We start from the raw sequence: 21,445 nt of genomic DNA on the forward strand, positions 1-21,445 counted from the left end.
TAGCCACACGTCTAAAATTAATGAACGTATTTTGCTAATTTAATAACTCCAAATTTCTAAGTGGTTAGTGGTAGATAACTATTGCAGGATATTGGATTCTTAATCTAGTTCATACGTCAAATTGGTATCATTTTGACTTGCTTTTAAATGAACTACTCTATCTATAACCTTATCATTTTGTGACCCTAATCTCTGTGTGTCATTGTCACAAGAATTTGATTACACACTATGCATGAATATAGTCTCATTCTTCTTCATGCACATCCATATATTTCACTTACCTTTTGATTATTCTATTACTGGCTCCATTGCTTTTGACTGTAAAAGAAAGTTTAGTCATTGTTCCATAGATTGTCATGCCAGTGGGTGCCCTGGGTAGCAATTTTCTGAGCTATTCCCTCTTTGGAAATTTTGTTCACAGCTGGAGAATGCCATAGTTGTCTCAGCTTTTGAGTCTGACTTTTAGTGAGAGATGTTACGAACAAGAAAATATAATCACTTTATAGAAGCAATGAGCAATTGTGTGCACATCTGGTGACTTACTGTTGAAGATTCCAAAGCATTTAAAAATATTGATTAAGCTTCAACCTGTTGGGGAATTGTTGCCATATTTTTAATTTTGCCCTTAGACTTGCAGAGGCTTTAAAGCTTTGCTTAGCTTGCTGAATCTTGTATTATGGCAAGAAAGAGACCTCAGGGATCCCATTCCCCAGGTTCTTATTAGCCTTGACAAGTGTTGTTAAAATTTCAGATTCCTCACTTTCTCAAAAAAAGGCAGTTCCTTACAACTTCAGTGCAAAGTCTGAAACAATCTCTGTATATATTGGGGTTCTTGAAATATATTCTGGAGTCATATATCAAATTTGTACCTACTAGTTATGCTAGTGCATACCCAACCTGTTTGTTGTATTTATTTTGATATTAATGTTGGCTATAGTCTTAAACCAATGGGGTACCTTTACCAGATTTAGGTTTTTATTATCAATCACGTCATGTTTAAATGGTTTTTCTCAAGGGATAAATGCAGGAAGGATTGGTAGAAGTTAGAATTTTTTTTTATCTAGTAATTATCACCTACCATTAGATAAGTATAAATCATATAATGTCAGAATGAATCTATTGCATACAATAATCAAATATGAATGAAAGCAATTATCAGACAAACATGGATTGAATAGAATTTAAAACCAATTAAACTATTTATTTAGACTGTACCACTGAATAAACACTTTACTATTTTAATTTGTTCCTCTTTTCATTTGCTTCAGCAGTATATTTGCTAATATGACTGAGATGCACTAATACTGTTTAATTAACCTATTTTTGTCAGCACCTCACATGAGCTGCATGAAGTAGATGTACTAATGTCTCAATAATACTAAGCCAGATAAAAATAACAAATGTGAAATTTCTGCATTTTACAACTATGCCAAAATGGAACAGTACCCAGGGAAAAAACAGAAATGGTAGCCTTTCATAAACTGGATTGAAAATATCTGTAAAAACATGCTGAATCAATACAAAGTAAATAAAAAAAATTGGTAGAATTTTAAGGGAATAATTACACAAGTTCCTTGTTCCTCACATGGTGTATTGTTGCTATTAACTATCATATCTGGTTTTGGAATACTTGAATTTATAAAGGCCTGAAAGAGTTTGACAGCATCCTTTAATACTTCATGTACCTTTGTGAGACCTACTTTGTAGTTATGAAAAAAGGATCATAAAATGTTGCTCTATTTATCTTTTAATTCCTAATATCAGCATCAAAACCCTAAGATGGTTTGTCATTTCACAATGCATAGTTTACAAAAATGAACACATGACAGGAAGTTCCACTTTCTTATATCTTTGAATAGTAGAAGTATAAAAAAGCCAGGTGACACAATCTAGGTTAAATGTAAAAATATTTTTCCCTCTAAAACATTATAATCTGGGCATTGGCACCATAAAGATAAATCTCAGCTGTTCATCTACACATTTTATTCTATCAGGTAGACAGGGTTTGTAAACAATTAATTAAACTTGTCCTAAATTTCTTTTTGGTTCCTTTTATATGTTTATAGATTTTTCACAATTACTGAGTACAGTACTTCAAGTACTCTAAAGTACTGCTTAGCAACCATTGGATCATGAACCCCTAAAGGTAACAGAGCCCCCTTTTCTCTATTTCAGGCAGGTCAGAAATTCATACCCATTTCCTGGTACTCTGGTTGCTAGTAAGAGGTATAAGCACCCTCCTAATGGATGTCCTCTTTCTAACTCTTAGAATAACTGAGTGTCACATCAAAAGGCCTGGGGCAAAACTCTTTATTGTACAGATTATAAAGCAAAACTTCAGAGGAGTGAATTCTCATACTGTTGTCCACATATTTTTACAGCAACATGAAGATTCAAACTCAAATTTCTGATTCCCTAACTGCTTTTCCTCTTTATGACACCAGCTCTTCATACACCTTGCATGTGGTGAAAGTATAATCATAGTGGTGTCACAATTATAGCTGATTCCCTTTATTTTTGAGAAATAGAATATTTTATGTTCCTAACCCAGACTTGTTTAACTAAGGTCAAATTTACATAAGCAAATGTCTTCAGAGGACACAAGGTGGCACACCTCGGGAGAGGCAAGAGTGGCACCAATTCAGTAAGTGCACAATACATGTTCCATTTGAAAACACTCACATTCAGAAATCTGAACTGTCTTTCTTGCCAAAACAAGCCTGTCAACAGGAATATAGTTTCTATCCCTTAGCTGCATCACGATGCAGACACAGTAAAGTGTTCTTTTTGTTATGCAACCAGAATATACATCACCAGCTACTTTTAGAATAGTAGGTATCCTGAGAACCTTACCAGACCCTCTGCTTAAAATGCCCTGAACTTTTAGTACTCAGTGAAGTGCATCTGGTTTAGGGTTATAAAATGCCCTTTCCCAGACTGTTTGACCAGTCTCCCCAAAGACTAATCCTCAGAAGAACATCACATACACATTGTGTAATACTCACAGGGAACATAATGCTGCAGCCTGCAGCCTCCCTGAGAGCTGAACCCGAACAGGCAAACCAGATCGTAGGGCAAGCCCACCATATGTGCCAAACAACCAGTGTAATCATATTCTGTAGCTGAGGAATTACATAAATTGCCCATTGGGAAGGAACCCTTAATCTCCACCCCTCCTCTGAAATCTATAAACAGCTGTACAAGTCTCTGCAGTTTTGAAAGCCTGAATACATTTGATCGGAAAACCAACTTGATTTCCTAATCAAGTTCAATATGAGGAGAGCCAGTTAGAGATATATGTTATCCGCCTGGTGTGCATCTTTGATTTATGCACTAATTACGTCGATCCTTTGGGGAACACAGCCATGAAGCTGGGTCCTCCTTGATTAATGTTGGCGGAGAGCCATGCAGTGCACAGCGGCGAGCAGCTCAGCATCTCTAGTCCCAGCTGAGAATATGGTCCCATTATCTCCCAGCTGCCTAAGCAATCCATAAGGGCCTGTTCTGCGTGGATGATCAGTGTAGTGGAAGCAGGGACTTGCTGAGAGCTGGAACCTCTGTTTGATTTGCTGTAACATGTAGAGCGAAACTGGGACATTTTACTTTACAGTCTGTAAGTACCAGGTTTCCCCCCACGTTTTCTCCCTACAGCTTCATGTGAATGTGACTTTGCAAGCTGCATTTGATTTTCTATTCCACTGCTCTTTGTTGAATCAAGCTGGTGAGACAGTGTAATCTGTATAGAGCTTACTGTTTCTGTCAGATCTCTTATATAATTAATTCATAGAAGGAAATAAGTTGCCTTTCAGAATGCTGTTATAGGAGTTAAAAATCATTGGCTTGGGTTTTAATTTCAGAGCATGGTTGTATTATCTGTAGTGCCCAAGATGGTTAGAATATATATTTATCTTCCTTTGTACTCTGACTATTGCAAGAAAAATGTAAGTAAGATGAATATGTGTGTGTATATATATATATATATATATATATATATATGCATCATTTTATAAGAATGTCTATGTAAAAGAAGCTTGTATGAATATTTCAAGAATTAAAATAGTTCATTTTGCTACTCTGTGTTGCCACTAAGAAATGCATGAACAGGAAAGTTTCTCTTGTTTTCAGTTGAAGGCTGTTTAGAAACTTTACAGAGGAGGAGAATGACTATTAGGAGTATTTGCATATTAAACTGTATTTTTTTCCACTCAGTAGAAAAATATTTAAAAATAATAATCTATTTTAGTATAATATTGCTTTTGAATGCAACACTTTTAAAGAAGTAGTATAAATTGATAAATCAAAACTATATAATGTTGGTTCATTTGTATTTTATGTATCATCCAATGCAATGTCATATTAATATTTGTAATTCATGCAAGATGAACTGAGCATGAAAATCCTATTAGAATTTAATATTATTAGTAATGTTTGTGTTGCTTTTCAAATGATCAATGCCTTAGAGAAATTAAAATTGGTTATTAATATATAAAAAGATTCGTGGATTTTTATCTGCAAATTTCCCAAAATTTAATATAAATTACACTTTTCTTCCTGGATTGGAACTAGAACAATTGAGCTGTTGTAAAAATAGAATTTGCATAAAAGTCTTCAACCATATGAACAAGTAGCCCAAGCTGATATAGACTGAAGTGAACCTGAACTCATTCATATCTAAAAAACAGAGTCAAACTTCAGCTTAGGAACATGCAACCAGAGGATCTTTTAATTTCCAGGGTGGAAATAAGAGTTTCCCTGAATGGGCAGTAAGTTTCAACACAGAAAAAAGCCCCACAGATTAAAGCATGAAAGGGTCTCGTGAAGTCTTTCTGTTTTGATTTGGTTGAGGAGAATGAAGGAAAAAACAAACGAAGTATGTAATGGTCTCATTGAGTATAGGTATTCTGAGAGCTTGAGGTTTGGAGGTCAAAAGATGAAAAACCAATATTGAACACTGGCTAGAAGAAGGAAAATGAGGATTTGGGCTATGTCACCTTTCGGTAGCAAAAAGTCCCAGGATCTTTCTAGCAAAAAAGACTACCTCCGGGCGTGGGGGAGACTGTCTTCAATGGCTTAATACTAAAAGCTGTATTAATGGCAAGTTGTTTAGGTGGTCATATTTTCCCTGAAGAAAAGAATGACACTGTGTCTTCTTTTAAGACTAAGCTGACTTTTGTGGTTATTTCTGAGGAACTTTTAGCTGTATTTTAAAATAATTGTTGGTGTTTTTCTGATGAATGAAAGTATATAATCTTGTATAAGAAGTGATCTAGTTTTAGCAGGATGACAGGAACAGAAATAGGATTAGCTAAGATAATTTTTGTCTGTATAAATATTTTAACATGTGCCTATCTAACTTAGTAAACACTGGTTCTTTTGAATTCCACTCTTTTTGCTTGTCAGATTCTCAAATCTTATTTCCTAAAAGCATAAACTTCTGCCTGCTGCAGAGGAGTATTTCCTGAGATAACTATATTTTCTATTTAATATTCAATATTTTAAAATATCAACTCATGTCAGGATGTTATACATTTTAGAGGCTGGTAACCACAAATCTCAGAGCAGTATTTGTAAGTTACATGACGCAGTTTTATTACTTGAAATAGTTTTGATTACTTTCTAAAAATTGGGATGTTGTTCTCCTAGTCGTGCTAAGTCTGTTAAAAAGGGGATTGAGCAGTCCAGGGTTTGATTTAGTGTCTGTTTTTCTGACAGATGGGGAAGCCAGATGGTATTACATATACCTCGTAAGAGGTTCTTTTAAAAAAGGCGCTCTTAAAAGTAAGGTAATTGGATTGGTCTTCAAAATAACTTTAAAGTGCTGTAAAAGAGAATAATAGATGAGCCCTGCATTTTCCATGTAAAGACCATGTGCCTCTGTATGTGCTTGCATGGATGCAACAGTCCATTTCCTGCGCCACCCCAAGTACAGTACCCCTTTGCCCCCAGAATATGCTGCTGTAAACGAAGCAGGAAAAATCCTATGAAGGATGTGTCAGCCAATCAAAGCCCCCTGGTCCTGTTTACTTTGGGCCCATGGCAAATTGTTTTGTGTGTCCCCAAAACTATGGTTTGGCAACAAACTTCCTAATGTCCTCAGGAGCATTTGTTAGAAGCTCTTTTTTGCATGCAGATGTATCTTTGCCTCCTCTAATAGGTTGGGCTTGTGATTGTGAAATAGAATATGAAGCTCTGGAAACTAACTCCAAAATAAGCAAAAAAGTGAATATGGTTGAATGAAAAATAATGACCCTTGAAAATTTTTGATGATTGTAAATGTCTATAAGCTTTGACTGTACATCATCTAAGTATATCTGTATAGATTATTAAGAAGCCATAGAGACTTGAGTTAATCTCTTTTAAATTTCTGTGCAGCCCCTAGCAAGCTACCATACTTCTTCTTGCCTTAGTTAGTATCCTCCTATGAAATAACACATGAGATCCTTTGCAGTTAGGCGAGCTTATGAACCCAGGGCACCACGTTCTAATCTTTACTCACTCCTGGAACATCTTACAAATTGCTAGGACTGGGTAAAATGCAGTATGTTTATAATTATCAGCAAAGTATCACTAAGATTCTTTCTTCCTTCTCTAGTTGTGTTTTATCCTTTTTCTTTCCTTCTTCCACGCTCCTTGTCTTTTGATACTGTTTTCCTTTCCACCCTGTCCCTCTGTTCTCCTCCTGCCTCCCTGCTTCCTTTTTTTATTAGAGACTTTTTCGAAAGCCAAGGTTGACTTAAGAATTCAGTCTCCAATTATGTTATTTTTCACAAACTTCTCTTAGGAGGTATCATTTAGTATAAATAATATACTGGTCTATAGTTGTATATTAGTGTCTGGTCTATATATACTGGTCTAGGATTGTATATTAGTTTTAGACATGTGTCTTGAAAGGTAAGGATGTGTACAGATGTGTTTATAGACTGCCCACATTAATTTTCAAAGGAAGAAAATTATGTATTTTATACTTAATATACAAGGAGTTTAAGCAGAATCAATCCTAATGTACAATATTAATTTTAAAATAAAATAATTCCAAATAATTCCATTTCAGTGTGCAGGATTTGATTTTGAAAAAATATGCAAGGGAGAATTTCATTGTTTTGTTAAGTAGTATGGAAAATAAAAACCATAAATTATTTCAGTCAGAAACCCAGAGCATAACACAGTCAAGTAAGCAACTTCTTGGAATTTAAGAAAGAGAAAAAAATATTTAATGCCAAAGTTCTGTGACTGATTTATTGTAATCTCAGAAGCACTTAATACAAAATAAATTTCTTAGTTAAAAACCAACAGATGATGAAGTCACTAAGCTCTTTATTAATGATTCTAGAGCTTCTTCATGTACTAAATCCAAATTCTGAATAAAGTGCGTTTGAACATCTTTACTGAAAATACTGAATCTGAATTAATTTCACAGTTTATGTTTGTAATATATATTTATACATTATTGTTTGCTTTAGTATTAGTATTAAATAAAATTACGCATGGGCCTGATAGCTGCAATAGCACCAATTACAGACTAATATCATTTAACAACATACAAATCCTCATGTTACTATTTTTAACCTCGTGTTTACCATCCCTAAGATAGACCCTTAAGTGTTCATTGAAAATAGGAATAAGTTATTGGGAAATTTACACATATGTATCTTATTCTTCTGGAGTTTGGATATTAATGTTGTTGCTTATTGAAATTGCATACTGTATTCAATGTGATCCTTGCAAAGTATAAAATTAATTTTCCATCTCTCATAAAACTAGGTAGATACCCTAGGTTTTTAGGTAACAAATCTGTTTTAAGTTGAATCAGTATTGTGAGATTATTCCTCTATTTTATACTTGTGCATCCTTTCCTGACCAAAATGACTTTGTGCTTATCTACTAATTCAACAGAAAAATATATTGATGATGGGTAATTCTTGATAATCTGTGGCTCTCACATCCTTGATTATAAAGTCATTGGGCAGCTTCAAGACACTACTTGTGGTTTTAAACCAGTACATCTGGGGACTTGAGATATTCAATTCAATATTCCTTAGTTAAAAGCTCCACTGATTCATTGGACTATTTTATTGTGTAGTTAAAAAGATACTGTTGTAAATCATACTTAGCTATGTGTTTTGGCTTTTCTTTAATGACTTCATATGTCTTTGCCTTTATTCCAAATGTAGGAATGTAAGTTTTTCTACATTTAAACATGAAATTTCTTTGTTGTTTCAAAAGAAGAATGGGATGATTTAATATTGAGAGGAGTACATGAGAAGGAGACAGAAAGGAATAAATTACTTCTAACGCTGTTTCTTACACTGTTTCTTATGCTTAGCTATAAATTTTATAACTACATATTCTGAAAATATGACAGAATTTAAAGAAGCTGACTGTGCCAGCTTTCAGGATTTAAGGCTTCCAAGAAGGTTGCCCTGTATCAGTGGATAAAAATTTGAATGCCAAATAAATATGGAAGTAGAAGAATCAGTGTATTGTGATTGAAAGAGCTGTGACTTCATATGACAAAGGAAACTGTAGTAAGAAAGTAAAGAAATATCAAGTGTAAGGGCACTGGGACTTTACAAGTGCTGGCAGAGGTATTCCTAAGTTACTATGCACATGTTTAAGAAATTTAGATCAATGAAGAGATATATAAAGAAAGAAATGCTTTTGACTGCTGAGTGTACTGAATGACAAGCTTTAAAAATATAATTATCTTAAATGAAGTAGATATGATGGCATCATATTTCAATTGCTTCATCTTAATGAGGATTTCTGGATATAGTGCCTGAGTATGTATTTCGTCTAGTTTGCTAGATGTTAGCAAACATTCATTTGTAGAAATTATGTAGCTATTTATATAAGTTGCAAGTAAATTGTCTTGATCTTTTTCCAGTTTGTGTGTGTGTGTGTGTGTGTGTGTGTGTGTGTGTGTGTGTGATCTGTCATCCTACCTTCCATTTATGTATATTATTCCAAATCATCATAGGAGACGGAGGAGGAAGAGTGATTTCCAGATTGATTTCATTAAAAAATTTCATTCCTAGGAAATAAATTTAAAGTACTTAATGTAGAGTGTAATATGCCACAAACTGAATGAGTTCATGTAATTATTTCACTTCACTTTTTTTCTACCAGCATCACATTCAGAGTAATATATTTAGTTCTTCCAAACATTTGGATAAATAACCTGGCCTACTGGACAAACCTCTAAATGAGTCATGTCACTAATTAAACTCAGTCATTTGCAAGAGCTTTGCCTCCAGCCAATTAGAATTCAAAGGGTAATTGTGCACCTTTCAGTTGGTAAAGCTGCTCACTCACAGGCATGGTACCTAACATCATAGAAAGGCCACCATTTCCCAGAAAAGAACAAATCATGCATTCAGACATGGTCTCTGGCATCTTTCTGATGCCTGTGCTAAGTGTGAATTTGGTAATTTAAGGTGTGTGCCTCTCACTCCTATCTAGCAGTCTGGCAATGTGCGCTGAGAATAAAGCAGTGACAGACTTAGCCTGACAGGACCCTTCTCTGGAGTCACCCCTCCTCTTTTCTCACCAGAGGAATACACCAGGGTGTTCAGTTGGTTGTTGTTGATAACCTCTGTTGTGGTATTATATTTCTTGTTGGAAGTACCATTTGTAGCATGTAAGTATACTGAAGAGATGTGAAAGCCATCAAAAGTAACTTCACTTTTAAATTAGAAGGAAGAAGATAGACTCTTGGGCTAACGTGGGTATGCTGAAAACTAAATGAGAACAACTAACTGTTTAGGTATTAGATTGAGCAAGGAGAGGTAACTGTGGAAAAGTAACAGAATATGTGGGAAGACTAAAAGAAGGTGAAAGCAATGGACAGAATGTAGAAAGCCTTGCCTGCATATCTCTGCTGATAAGACTGACTGTTTTCCCTTTTCTAGGGAGGATATCTTTCACATGGTTTTACTTAGAAAGGAAGACAAAAGTCTTATCGAACACTGTGACTGAATGTTGTATTCGCTTTGAATGGGATTGTTTTCCAAATTATTCTTACAGTATTCAAGATCCTCAAAGTAATAAACTGAAATATTTCACTTAAGAAACAATCTTAATGTGTTTTTTAACAATCTTTAACCTTAAGTTAATCACAAAGACACAATTAGGAATGTTTTAAAGTTGGTACAAGGACTGGGGATTTAGCTCAGTAGCATAAGTGCCTGCCTGGCAAGTGCAACACCATGAGTTTGATCCCTGGTACCAAAAATATGAACAAAATTGGTATAAAACTCTAAAAACTTCTGTAAAGTATTTGTTTTAGTAAACCTTGAGTTTCACATGGAAATTTCTAGTGAAATGTTTGATAATTTCAATTAGTGTTCAAGTAGAAATTTTTAATAAATATGCTAAAGATAAAAACATGGGACTGTTAAGTAAAATATGTGATGTTATGGATTTCATGGCTTCTCACAAAATTAATTGGAAAACTATTTTTAGTGTTGGGAATTTCATGCTAAGCTGTTTCAGAAGTGGTCCTTTAAGCAGCATACTTTGAGAGGCAGCATACATAAGCAAATTGAAAGTTTACCTGTTTATGATTTCTAGTTGGGCATAAGAATGAGAGCCACATGAAATAAAATAACAGGTAAAAATGGACACATTTTTGATGTGTACATTGAAGCCTCTAAAAGAAAATGAAAACTCAAAGAAATGACAACATCTGTTTATGTATTAGAGTGAACAAGGAGAGGCAATCATGGAAAAGTAACAGAACATATGAGAAGACTAAAGGAAGATAAAAGTAATTCTTAAAATAGTCTGTGATACAGAATCTAGTAGGCTTTGTCTGCCTATCTCTAGTGACAAGACTGTCTCTTTTTCCTTTTCTAGGGAAGGTATCTTTCACATACGAGTTTTATCTCCTAGTTTTAAAATGAAAACGAAAGGTTATGGTATTCTTCTTGCACCTGCTGGTTTTTTTTTTTTTAGCTCAAAATAATTGTATGTTTGTCAAAAAGCAAAGAGACAAATTTAGTTATAAGTACAATTGGCTTTTATTTCTGATTCATGATTAGGCCAGACTTCATTGTACAAAATAGAATAAGAGCTTCTCTGGGGGCAGTGATAGTGCAGTGGGTTTTACAAGGTGAGAACAATGAAACAGAGCCATAGAGAAAAATTTGATGCTAACATCAGTTATTTTTTGTAGTGGTTAAAACCATGGGGAATTAGTACACTGAATCAGGTAAACTGGGATTTGTTGTTGTCAGAAATAGCTAGTTTGTTTTGGCATCTATCTGCCATTTTAATGTTTCAGTGTAATAATGAAGCATTTGGCATGAATAATATCTTTTAGATTTGTTCTCTTGTTTTGGGACTTTGCAAGTTCAAGGCCTCAGCCCCAAACTATGGCCATAATTTTAACTTAATATGCCAAAGTGGCATATTTAAGATGGCATATTCTACCATACTTCACAAATGAATTTGTTATACTACATATACTTCCTCTGTATCTGAGGCTGACACTCTTAGCCAATGAACGAATAGTGACCTGTAATCAAGCCTCTAAAAAATAGTTAAGTAAATAATTTATAGTCCTAATCATAAATATATGACGCAGAGTCTTAGAACAGGAACAGCTTTCTCTGTACATTATTACAGGGGTAAAAGTCACAGCCAGAGGAAAGAGCTCCATTCAAACCCCAACATTTCCATTTTCCCTTTTCACATACCATTTGAGGAACTGGAATAGAGGAGGGGGTTGAGGGGGCTTTGTGGCTCCATGTGTAGAAAAGAGGGCCATTTCCCTGGACAGTCTGTATGAACTTTATGTCTGACTGGAAATGATCTACAGATTATATGATCTTTTTCTGAGGGTGCAAAAACTTACCGAGGTAAGAATGACCATCCTACAGTTTGACAAGAATAGAATCTTGAATTTTCAGATTGCTATATGCTCTTTCCTTGGTAAGAAACTTAGTTTTACATTTTACTCATATGCTATGAATCTAGAGCTCTGAGAACCAGAAAATCCAAAAGTAAAAGATCATGAAAACCAGACGGAAAACATAAACAAGTGAGGTAGACCTGTTGTCCAACAGTAAGAAATCCACAGTATCTAACAGTGTAGCAGTATCTACAATGAATGTAATACCCTATAGATTGATGAGTCAGTGGTGCCACATATCACAAATTTCAACTCTTAGTATTTTTTAAAAATGTTTAAAGCTAAACACATCTATCAAATCCATGTACATTCAGTTTTCAACATCTTTCACCGTTAGTTCAAAGTTCTCATTGGTAGGATATGTTGGGTTTTACCTCATGAGGTGGCACAGAATGTACCTATAAAAGGAAAAATTCATTGACAATCAGTTTTGTGTGCTTTTAGAGAGAAATTTTAGGGGGAAATGAAGCAAAGTAGGTGGGGATTCTTTAAAAGACTTTCCTAGATGCTAATATGTCTCATTAATTCTCATTAATTTCTAGTAATTAGATATAGGAACTTAGGTTTTTCAGAGAGTAGTATGAAGGTAATGACACTGAATTTAATAAACATATATTTACTATACCTGTCATTTAGTTTCATAGGCCACAATTTTTGTTGCTGGTTTTGCTAACATATTTTATTTTTTAACTTAGGCTCTAAGGCTTCCAGTCATAAATTATGCTACTATCAAAAGGTGCCAAGTGGTGATTTTTTTCTTTCCTTAACTTTCTGTGGCTATCAACTAATTAAGCAGGCAAGTAGAGGAACTCAGCACACATGATTTCAACACACTCAAGAACAGAAAAGACAGTTGAATTTCCTTTTTTTTTTTTACTACAAGTCATAGTCTAAATTTTGTTTAATTTTACATTAGATATTTTAAAAGTTGTATTCTAAGTGACCAAATAGTCACTTTTAATGCACCTGTGAGGCTGATGGATTCCTCAGGTGACCCCACTCCAGGGTCACTCCAGGTGTATAAGATCTATTTCTCTCTCTCTCTCTCTCTCTCTCTCTCTCTCTCTCTCTCTCTCTCTCTCTCTCTCTCTCTGTATCTTTCTGCAACTCTATCTCTGTATCTTTCTCTCTATCTTTGTGTGTGTGTGTGTGTGTGTGTGTGTGTGTGTCTGTGTCTGTGTGTGTCTGTGTGCCTGAGTGTCTTGTATTAAGGTTGAATCAAGGAACTGTAGGAGCTCATAATGCGCTACATGCGTAAGTCTTTTTATTTATTTTCACACAGCATCTTATTAAGTCATTAAGTCCTAAGTTGCCTGAGCTGAGTTCAAACTTGTGACACTCCAGCCTCCCATGGTCTCCCATGGTGCCACCTTCTTTATTCATTTGAATTGTTTAAAAAATTAAATCTGTACTCTTCATTCTGCTCTATGCACAGCGATACAAGAGGATCCAAGTTAGTTAACCAAAGAATCATTTCCCTTATGACAATGTGCACATACTAATTAGGAATAAATCTGTGAAGAAAAGGAAAGGACACCTGCAGAGTCACCCCCAGGCTCTGCAGGGCTTGCCTCTTTCTTCACTAAATCCCTTAGCTTTCTTGGCTTATTCCTTCAGCTCAATCTATTTCCGTGGGTGGCATCGACGTTGATACCACAGAGTTCATAGAACTGGAGGAAGAGAACCATTTTCCAAATATTTTTGTGAACCATAAATGATGTGGGATTACTATTGCTAATTGAAGCAAACTGTGTGTTTGAGAATAGGTTCAGTAATTGGCCTTAACCCTGTGAGGACAGCCTGTTGTGCCCTCCCTCCCCTGCCTCTTTTTGCTTCAGTAAGCAAAGATGGACAATTGCCTACTCAGTCACGCATTCGTTGCTTAAGTGCTTCCTGCCCACATGCCTTAAATGATCATGTTGACCAAACTGAGTACTTTGAAACCATTTATAACTCCCTAGATACATAGACAGTCGTACCTTTCTAGAATGTGCTCCTAAGTAGAATTGAATTAATATGTAGAAAAACATTTTTGAGCTTTTTAGAACAACATGTTTTATAACTGTGAAGTGCAATCACCATTAAAGATAATAATTTAGAAGTAAATATTATAACAACTAAGCACCAAGGAGCTTTTAGTGCGCTATTTCCATTTCAATGTGTAAAAAGAAAATCCGTGCTAAAGTACATAATGTCTGTGGGCCCTCGCATTTCTTTCTTCTAAGTCTATTGACTTTTCTCTCCCTTTTAGCTTACCTTTGGTAACTCAGGAATTGAGTTTTTTGTTTGTTTGTTTGTTTGTTTTCGTATGGGAAATTGAACTCAAGACCTCAAGGTGGCCAGGCAGGCACTGTGCCACTGAGCTAAATCACTGGTCTTCAAACCCAGGTTTTAGAGTAACCAGTTAATAGGTTGCATCAAATCAGGGACAGCTTTGTCTTTTCACTTTGATTTGATTTGCTTGCTTGCTCTTAATTTCTTTCTTGCTTTCTTTCTAATTTTTGAGACAGATTTTTACTGTGTAGTTTAGGATAGCCTTGAACTCATTATTTAGCCTCACAGCAATACTCCTGCTTCAGCCTCCCAAGTGATGTGCACCACCATACCCAGTGAGCTTTCTCTTTTTTTTTTTTTTTTTTTTTTTTGATGTCTGAAGCATAATAAATAGTGTGAATGCCTGATGACATACGTTAAGAAGAACAGGAGTAGTGATTAGCACTATAGAGTCGTGGCTCTGGACTTTAGTAAAACAGTCCTGATCCTGTGCAATCCTAGGAAACTGTGATAGGGATGACCATTATGTCTGGGCCTACAGGCTCAAGGGCCTTCCAACTCGGCTGCCTAATTGAATCAGGAACATTTTGGAAGTTATTTCACCATTACTGTTTGCTATTACTGGGCAGAAATAACATCTGCTGATATCATTAGATATGATATGTGGATGGTCTTTCTAAGCAGTTAATACACACATACAGACAGGGCGGGGCATAACCCTGTCTATGATCTGCAGTGATCTGTAGTTTAAAGACAAAGATGTGTTCTGAAAAATATACCACTGAGAGTTTCATCATTTGCAAACATCAATGAGTGTGCTTGCAAAATCTGAGATAGCTATAACACCGCTAGGCAATATGATCTTATGGGATCATATGTCATCAGTCATTCACTGAAACATTATACAAGACACAAACTGGTGCCTGAGTGATACAGGGCATATTACACTACCTAACAACCCAATGTTAACTCTTTAGCTTTCCTAGTCTAGAAACTTCTCTTCCTCAGTATAGTCACATCATGCATCAAACTGATTAATTATTTTACATTTAAAGATCTCTACTTAGTATCAAGGTGATTTCATTTTCTGCAGAAACTCTAACAAGTGATGTAGTCTGAAATATGAAATGATTTAGAATATCTCTTAACCTAACATCAATGTTAAGCCTTTAGACTAACTCTCACATGAGAAATCTGATATTATGAGCCTTGAATTGTAATTAATTTGACAATAGAGTATATACCATCTCGTGTCACATTTTTCCTATTAATTTGACTTAATGGCTTTTCGTGATAAATGTATTATTTCAGTGGTCAGGCATCTAAACATTAAACAATGACACTAGAAGAAAAGTCTTGTGAGCAGTTCTCAAGTATCTGTATGAAAATGCAGTTTCTGATTTATCAGGACTAGGTGGGATTTCAGATTATGAATTTGCAACTAGTTTCCATACAATGTCAACCGTAGTAATTGTAGATAACATGTAAATAATAAGAACAATGGAAAGTTGGAATTCTTATTCAGAATACAAGAAATTTTATAATTATCGTTCATGTAAGTCTTTTCTCATCTTTGTCTTGCTATATTGTTTGAAATCAGAAAAATAAACGTACTAACTTAATAAGTTTATCAATCAGTCAAGTGAGGGTTTTGCATCTTACTTGTTTTATACTGCATTATGCACTAAATCTTTGCCTTCTATCTTAAATTGATCTGATACACTTGGCCTGACCCACATGTCTTCTGGCAAGTTATTTAAAGTTATAAAAGTAAATGATTTTGAGTGATTTAGCTAGAATAGATGCTTTCTCCAGAATCACAGAAATTCAAATGTATACTGAAGACAAAGCAAATCCGTTCCCCATGGAATATTCTAGAATATTATTAAAGATACTTTTGTTTGTTTCTCTTTCATCCTGTGGTTTGTGGAAGTACACACAGCCTTTTCTGATCTATACAGTCTCTTGTTCTCGTATGCTGTTGATTTCCCCTTAGAAACATCACATATTGTGTTGCTTCTAGTAGTGACAACTCTTGAAAAAGCAAAAGGCCTTTTTTTTAACCTTTAAACTTTTTCCATTTGTGACATGATGACAGCTGCCTTGGGAATGGGGCAAGATAGAGCAGTTTTTCAGAGTCCATCAAATGAAGGTGCGTTCAATGCTGTAACTTAATGAAAGTTGCTTTGCAGTGACATGTGTCAGAGTCTTTGGTGATGCAAGTGTGGAAGGATCTTTTCTGAAAGATTTATGCCTCAAGTCTGGATTGGAGTGGAAGGGACATGACCTTGGCTTTGAACTTACAATAGGTTATTCCCTGTAATAAAATCCAGAGTCAGCATGAAGAGGTTTTAGATCAGGAAGGCAATTGAGCAAACAACAGCACAAAGATTCTCTCTGGGAGGTACAGATATCTCATCAGCAGCATAATTCTCATAGCTGTATTTTACTGAAAATCCTCAGTTAATAATATGGATTTTCTGGAAGTCACTTGGGTACTTAAAAATCAAATTAATGACTTCCTTTAGGTCTTCATCAAAATGACATTATTTTATAAATGCATGCATGCACACACACAAAACTACACTGGTGTACTATTGCCTAGGAAGGTGACTATAAATAATAATATACTATGCTGTTAAATAAATGATAAATGTGTGAAGACAAGAGAAACAATACATATATGTGGAGATAAAGATGCTTAACCTTATTTATGCATTACACAATCTATACATGTATAAAACATCAATGGTACTGCATTAATCTATACAATTTTCAATATTTATGTATTTAAAATAAATGTAATTTGTTTAAAAGAGAAGATTAAGGAAAAGCAATTCCAAAACCAGAAATTTTTAAAATAGCTTTTTGAATTACAATTCTCATTCATACAACCACCACATTAAATATATAACTCAGTAACTTTAATATAGTCATAGGGTTGTATAACCATCACCAAAATCAGTTTTGGAATATATTCATCACCATCAAAGGAAATATCATACCTATGAATATCTACTCATTTTCCTCAATCCCCCTCTGGCCCTAGGCAATCTTTAACATCCCTTCTGTCTCTCTGAACTTCCGTATTACAGATATTTCATGTAAATAAATCATATGATATGTAGTTATTGGTTCCTTAAGAACACACTAAGCCTCTTTCATCCTAGTTTATGTTTTAAATATCTATCCACACTGCATCATCCATCTGTGTCTTGTGGTTTAATAACACTCTTATGTATTAGGGACAGCACATTTTATTTGTGTGTTCTTCATATAATGAACACTCAATAGAATTGTTTTAATTTTGACATAATTCATCTATTTTAAAAAATCACATAAAATTATAATACAAAAAATGCTTATTAAATAGTTTAACTTAAATAAAAACCTGTATCTTCTACTTTTTGATCTTTATAAAATAAATGTATCTTGAAACTTTAGTCTTTCATGTCAACTTCACTAGTGATATTCCCCCAAGATTAAAAGTGTAACTACTAGATTGTGAAATTTAAAAAATGTGTCTTCTCTACTTACTAAGAGCAAGATGTGCAACTTTAAAAAGGGACAGTGTTTACAAACTAGATGAGTTAGCAATACAGAACAAAATCTAATTCCAGCTCAGCTTTTTGGAAGCTTAAACTTTTTGCATGACAGGATGGGAAATTATGTGTAAGCTTTGTCAACCTTATTCTGTAAAACTAAAAGATTTCAGATGGAAAAAGAAAGCAAGCTTCTATTTTCTCATTTATAAAAGTGCCAAATGATACAATGAAATTTAGAGAACAACCATATTGAGATTAGCTCTTCATTGCGTACCCCTGACCATGACTACTGGGATCAGAACACCTATGAGAGAGGAGGCCGCGTCAGTGCGCTGGGGATAGTGATATTATTCATGCAGCGTACACCTTGGAAAGCTGTGCAGGTTGCATTTGATTACTACTCCTGAGTATTGATGCTTTGTAAGTATTCTATGGGGACCACCTTTTCTCTTTCCAGTTGAAAACAGGTTAGAGGATGTAAACACATTAGTACTACATAAGGAAAAAGAAAAGATTTCCATTAAAAATGTCATTGAACTGAATCATAAAAGATATTGTAAAAATACCAACTGGTTGAAAATTACTTACATTCAGTGTCAGAAAAGTTCTAGTCAGCGCCAGACATTTGTAAATTTTTATGTCCAGGAGGATGGCATAGATGTTTCACTTAGTGTGCTCCTAAATCACACAATCAAGTATTTACTTAAATGCAAATTACTGAACACTATATATTTGCATAATGTTGTACAACACATCACTAAGTAGTTTACATTTTGCAGTCTCCTTGCTCCTGCTTTCTTTGATTTTCATCCTGTAGAAGTCAAGTTTTGTCACTTACTATTATTGCCAACAAAGATCCCATCTAAAACACAATCAGCAGAAATACTGGCTAAGACTGTTGAGCACATATATGCAAATGACTCTGCTGAGTAAGACTAAGGTATCTAGGAAATGTCCTAATATCACACTTATATGTTACACAAACACACAAACACACCCATGCACACAGTGTGGTGTGAAGATAGGCACTGTTAACACTCTGCCCTCACCCAAAGTGCTGTTCCAGATAAAGGTCTGCTTTACAAGAGAGGTTTCTTATCACATACACTGCAGTAGATCAGAGTTAGCCCAAGACAAAAGGGTGCACCATCCGGTTTTTGCAATTTTTAAAATTTATATCATGTCTTTAAATCTTTCTCCTTTCTGGAAATTCTGGTTCTCTCCATGCCCAGCTTCATGCATTTTTCACTTCTTCACTCTTTGTTTTTCTCCAAATTTTCATTTCTACATCTAAAAGTTGTTTGTTTGTTTTATGATATTGCTTTGTTGTTGTTTCTTTGTTTGTTTTCTGTTTTTTTGTGAGACAGGGTCACACTGTGCAGTTCAGCCTGGCCTTGAGCTCACTCTGTAGCACAGGTTGCTCTCGAACTGCAAAAAGGCTGCTGCCTCAGCCTCCCAAGTGCTGGGATTACACTTAATTAAGTGCTTGAACATACACTTAATTAGCATCATTTCAACAATTTTAAGAGTTAAAAATGTAAGTAAAGTTGATTACTATGTTTACAGTATATCAGATGGTATTACCTAGTCCTTATGGCAAATTAAAAGGGTGATTTTTACTATGCCTAAAAATTTCCTGATTGGAAAACAAATATCAAAATAATACCCATCCTTACAATGGTAACTGTTAAGCATTAAAATTTCAGAGAAGATAAGGAAGTAGTTTTATAGAAGCAGCCACATTTAAAATACCTTGCTCTATACATAGTTAGCTACAAGAGAAGAAAACAAGAATACATTATGGTAAATATTCATTACGTTCTTTTAAAAGTGACTATAGCTGTTATTATATTTATAATTGATAGACCTATTTTTATAGTTTGTATACATTTTTCTTTTTTAATTTTTCAATGCAACATGGTGTGGTCTCAAAACTTCTTCACTGAAGTGATCTTTCTGTCTCAGCCTCTCAAGAAACTAGAATTATGGGTACACGCCACCACAGTCCTGGTACCTAAATATTTTGACAGAAAAAAAAAAAATCACTTCTTCCTAGAGTTGTTTTCTTAATTTGTGGCTAAATACCACACATAAAGATTGTGCAGAAATGGAAAATGAGATCTTGTTTTTCTGACGAAAACTGAGACTCCTGATTTTACAAGCTCACTAGAGGCACTAACAAGGAAAAATAGTGAAATTAGAAACATCTTAATCATTTATTTGTGCTGTTAATGCACAAGTCTCTTTTTACCTTCCAGTGTTGGCTTTCCTTGTGAATTGAGATATGTGACTAACTTTTCTGAAATTGTAAAAGAGTGGGTCATCTTAAGACTTGTTCCAGTTCTGGCATTCCGGGGGGGTCAGGCTGGTTCCAGCTTATTTGAGTGCAGTGTTGTTGTTGTGTGAGAAGCAAACATCCCAGCCACACACTGTTGATACGAACTTTGAATTGCTCTAGTCATTACAAGTCTCTGGACACTGTTTTTCCGCTGAGGCCTGTGACCTCAGATGCCTCAACCCTGTTTGATGCTTTTATCCTCTGAGTTCTCTGAGTTTTAATTGGTCACACTGTCCTCTTTTCTGTTTGCTGTCCGGTCACCTTAGAAGTTTCTGTTAAAAGACACCAGTTTACTTTTGAGGATGAGCGTGGAATATGGGGTAAAACTTTGCTATTCTTTTCTCAATCTAGAAAACATTCTTAGATTTTGATAGGGGTGCTTTCATGTGGCTGTGTGTACATGTCTTTAAAGACTGTATTATCTGAGATGAGAAACAGTGTTGAGGACACAGGCTGTTCTTACCACCTGCTTCATCTTTGCAAATAATGTCACCTCTCAATGCTGTCTTCATCTGTAAAATGCCTCACTATAAAATAGCAAGAGTTGAGTTTGAGTATTGTGTGTCTCTTCCTACCTTTCTGTTTGAACATGGCTTGTAATCAGATTACCTGCCCATTTTTGAAACATAATTTTGTCAGTGTGCTTTGTGAACAGTAGTATTGCAAAACATGCCTTTCCACTTTAAGCTTCAATAACAAGAGCAACTTTATTGATATTCCTGATGACATATTTTTCCCACAGTGGGATACTTTATCCTCCTCTTTGAAATTATCCCTCAATTATTTCTAAAGCTGTTTCTGATACAACAGTTTATTGCTTTTACTCTGATCTCAAATATATGTCTTTTCTTTTTCCCTCACTTTGGATTACAGTTTTGAATTATCTTTCATGTGATCATTCTGTGATTTTCTGTAAAACCATCAGTATACTTAGAAGTTTCTATTTTCCCCCCTTGACTATTTTCTGAGCAAGGCTTTCAGTGAAGTCCAGAGCATCTTTGTTCAACTACAGAGTGACTGCACTGCACCCCAGTTCATGTGTTGATTGGATGGGCCTTCTCCACTACAGATAGTCTGGTGTTCTGCTCTATCCAAAAAGTTTGTGAAGAGAAGCCTTGCTTCTTTTTTTAGATCTTAAAAAGGAAACCTATGAGCTATGGTTGTTGCACATGGTTAAGACATCTGTTCTGTTTTCTGAATATTAAATTTTGATTATATATCATGAAACATGCCCAGGATAAGATTATCAGCCATGTGATTCTACAGTGAAGGTGACTCATTGACCTATAAAGTGAATATAATATATACTAGAGATCAAATTACTGCCATATAAACAATTTATTTTAGTATGGATACTGGTCAAATCATTCTACAACA

At 34.9% G+C, this 21,445-nt stretch overlaps 1 protein-coding gene across 9 annotated transcripts in view; it reads left to right on the forward strand.

The window, feature by feature from the left end:
- LOC100734733 (contactin-4) overlaps positions 1–21,445 on the forward strand; it is a 901,708-nt gene that overhangs the window by 358,812 nt on the left and 521,451 nt on the right. The window contains exon 1 of one of the 9 annotated variants that reach the window (XM_063260273.1): positions 3,248–3,613. The exons of the other annotated variants lie outside the window; for them this stretch is intronic. The gene's annotated coding sequence lies outside the window, so the exon portion shown is untranslated. Of the gene's footprint in view, positions 1–3,247; positions 3,614–21,445 lie in introns of those variants that run through there. 9 annotated transcript variants of the gene reach the window in all.

The sequence above is a fragment of the Cavia porcellus genome, unplaced genomic scaffold (genome assembly GCF_034190915.1).
Source record: "Cavia porcellus strain 051 isolate PalLab524CR breed Dunkin Hartley unplaced genomic scaffold, mCavPor4.1 scaffold_13, whole genome shotgun sequence".
NCBI classification, from domain to species: domain Eukaryota; kingdom Metazoa; phylum Chordata; class Mammalia; order Rodentia; family Caviidae; genus Cavia; species Cavia porcellus.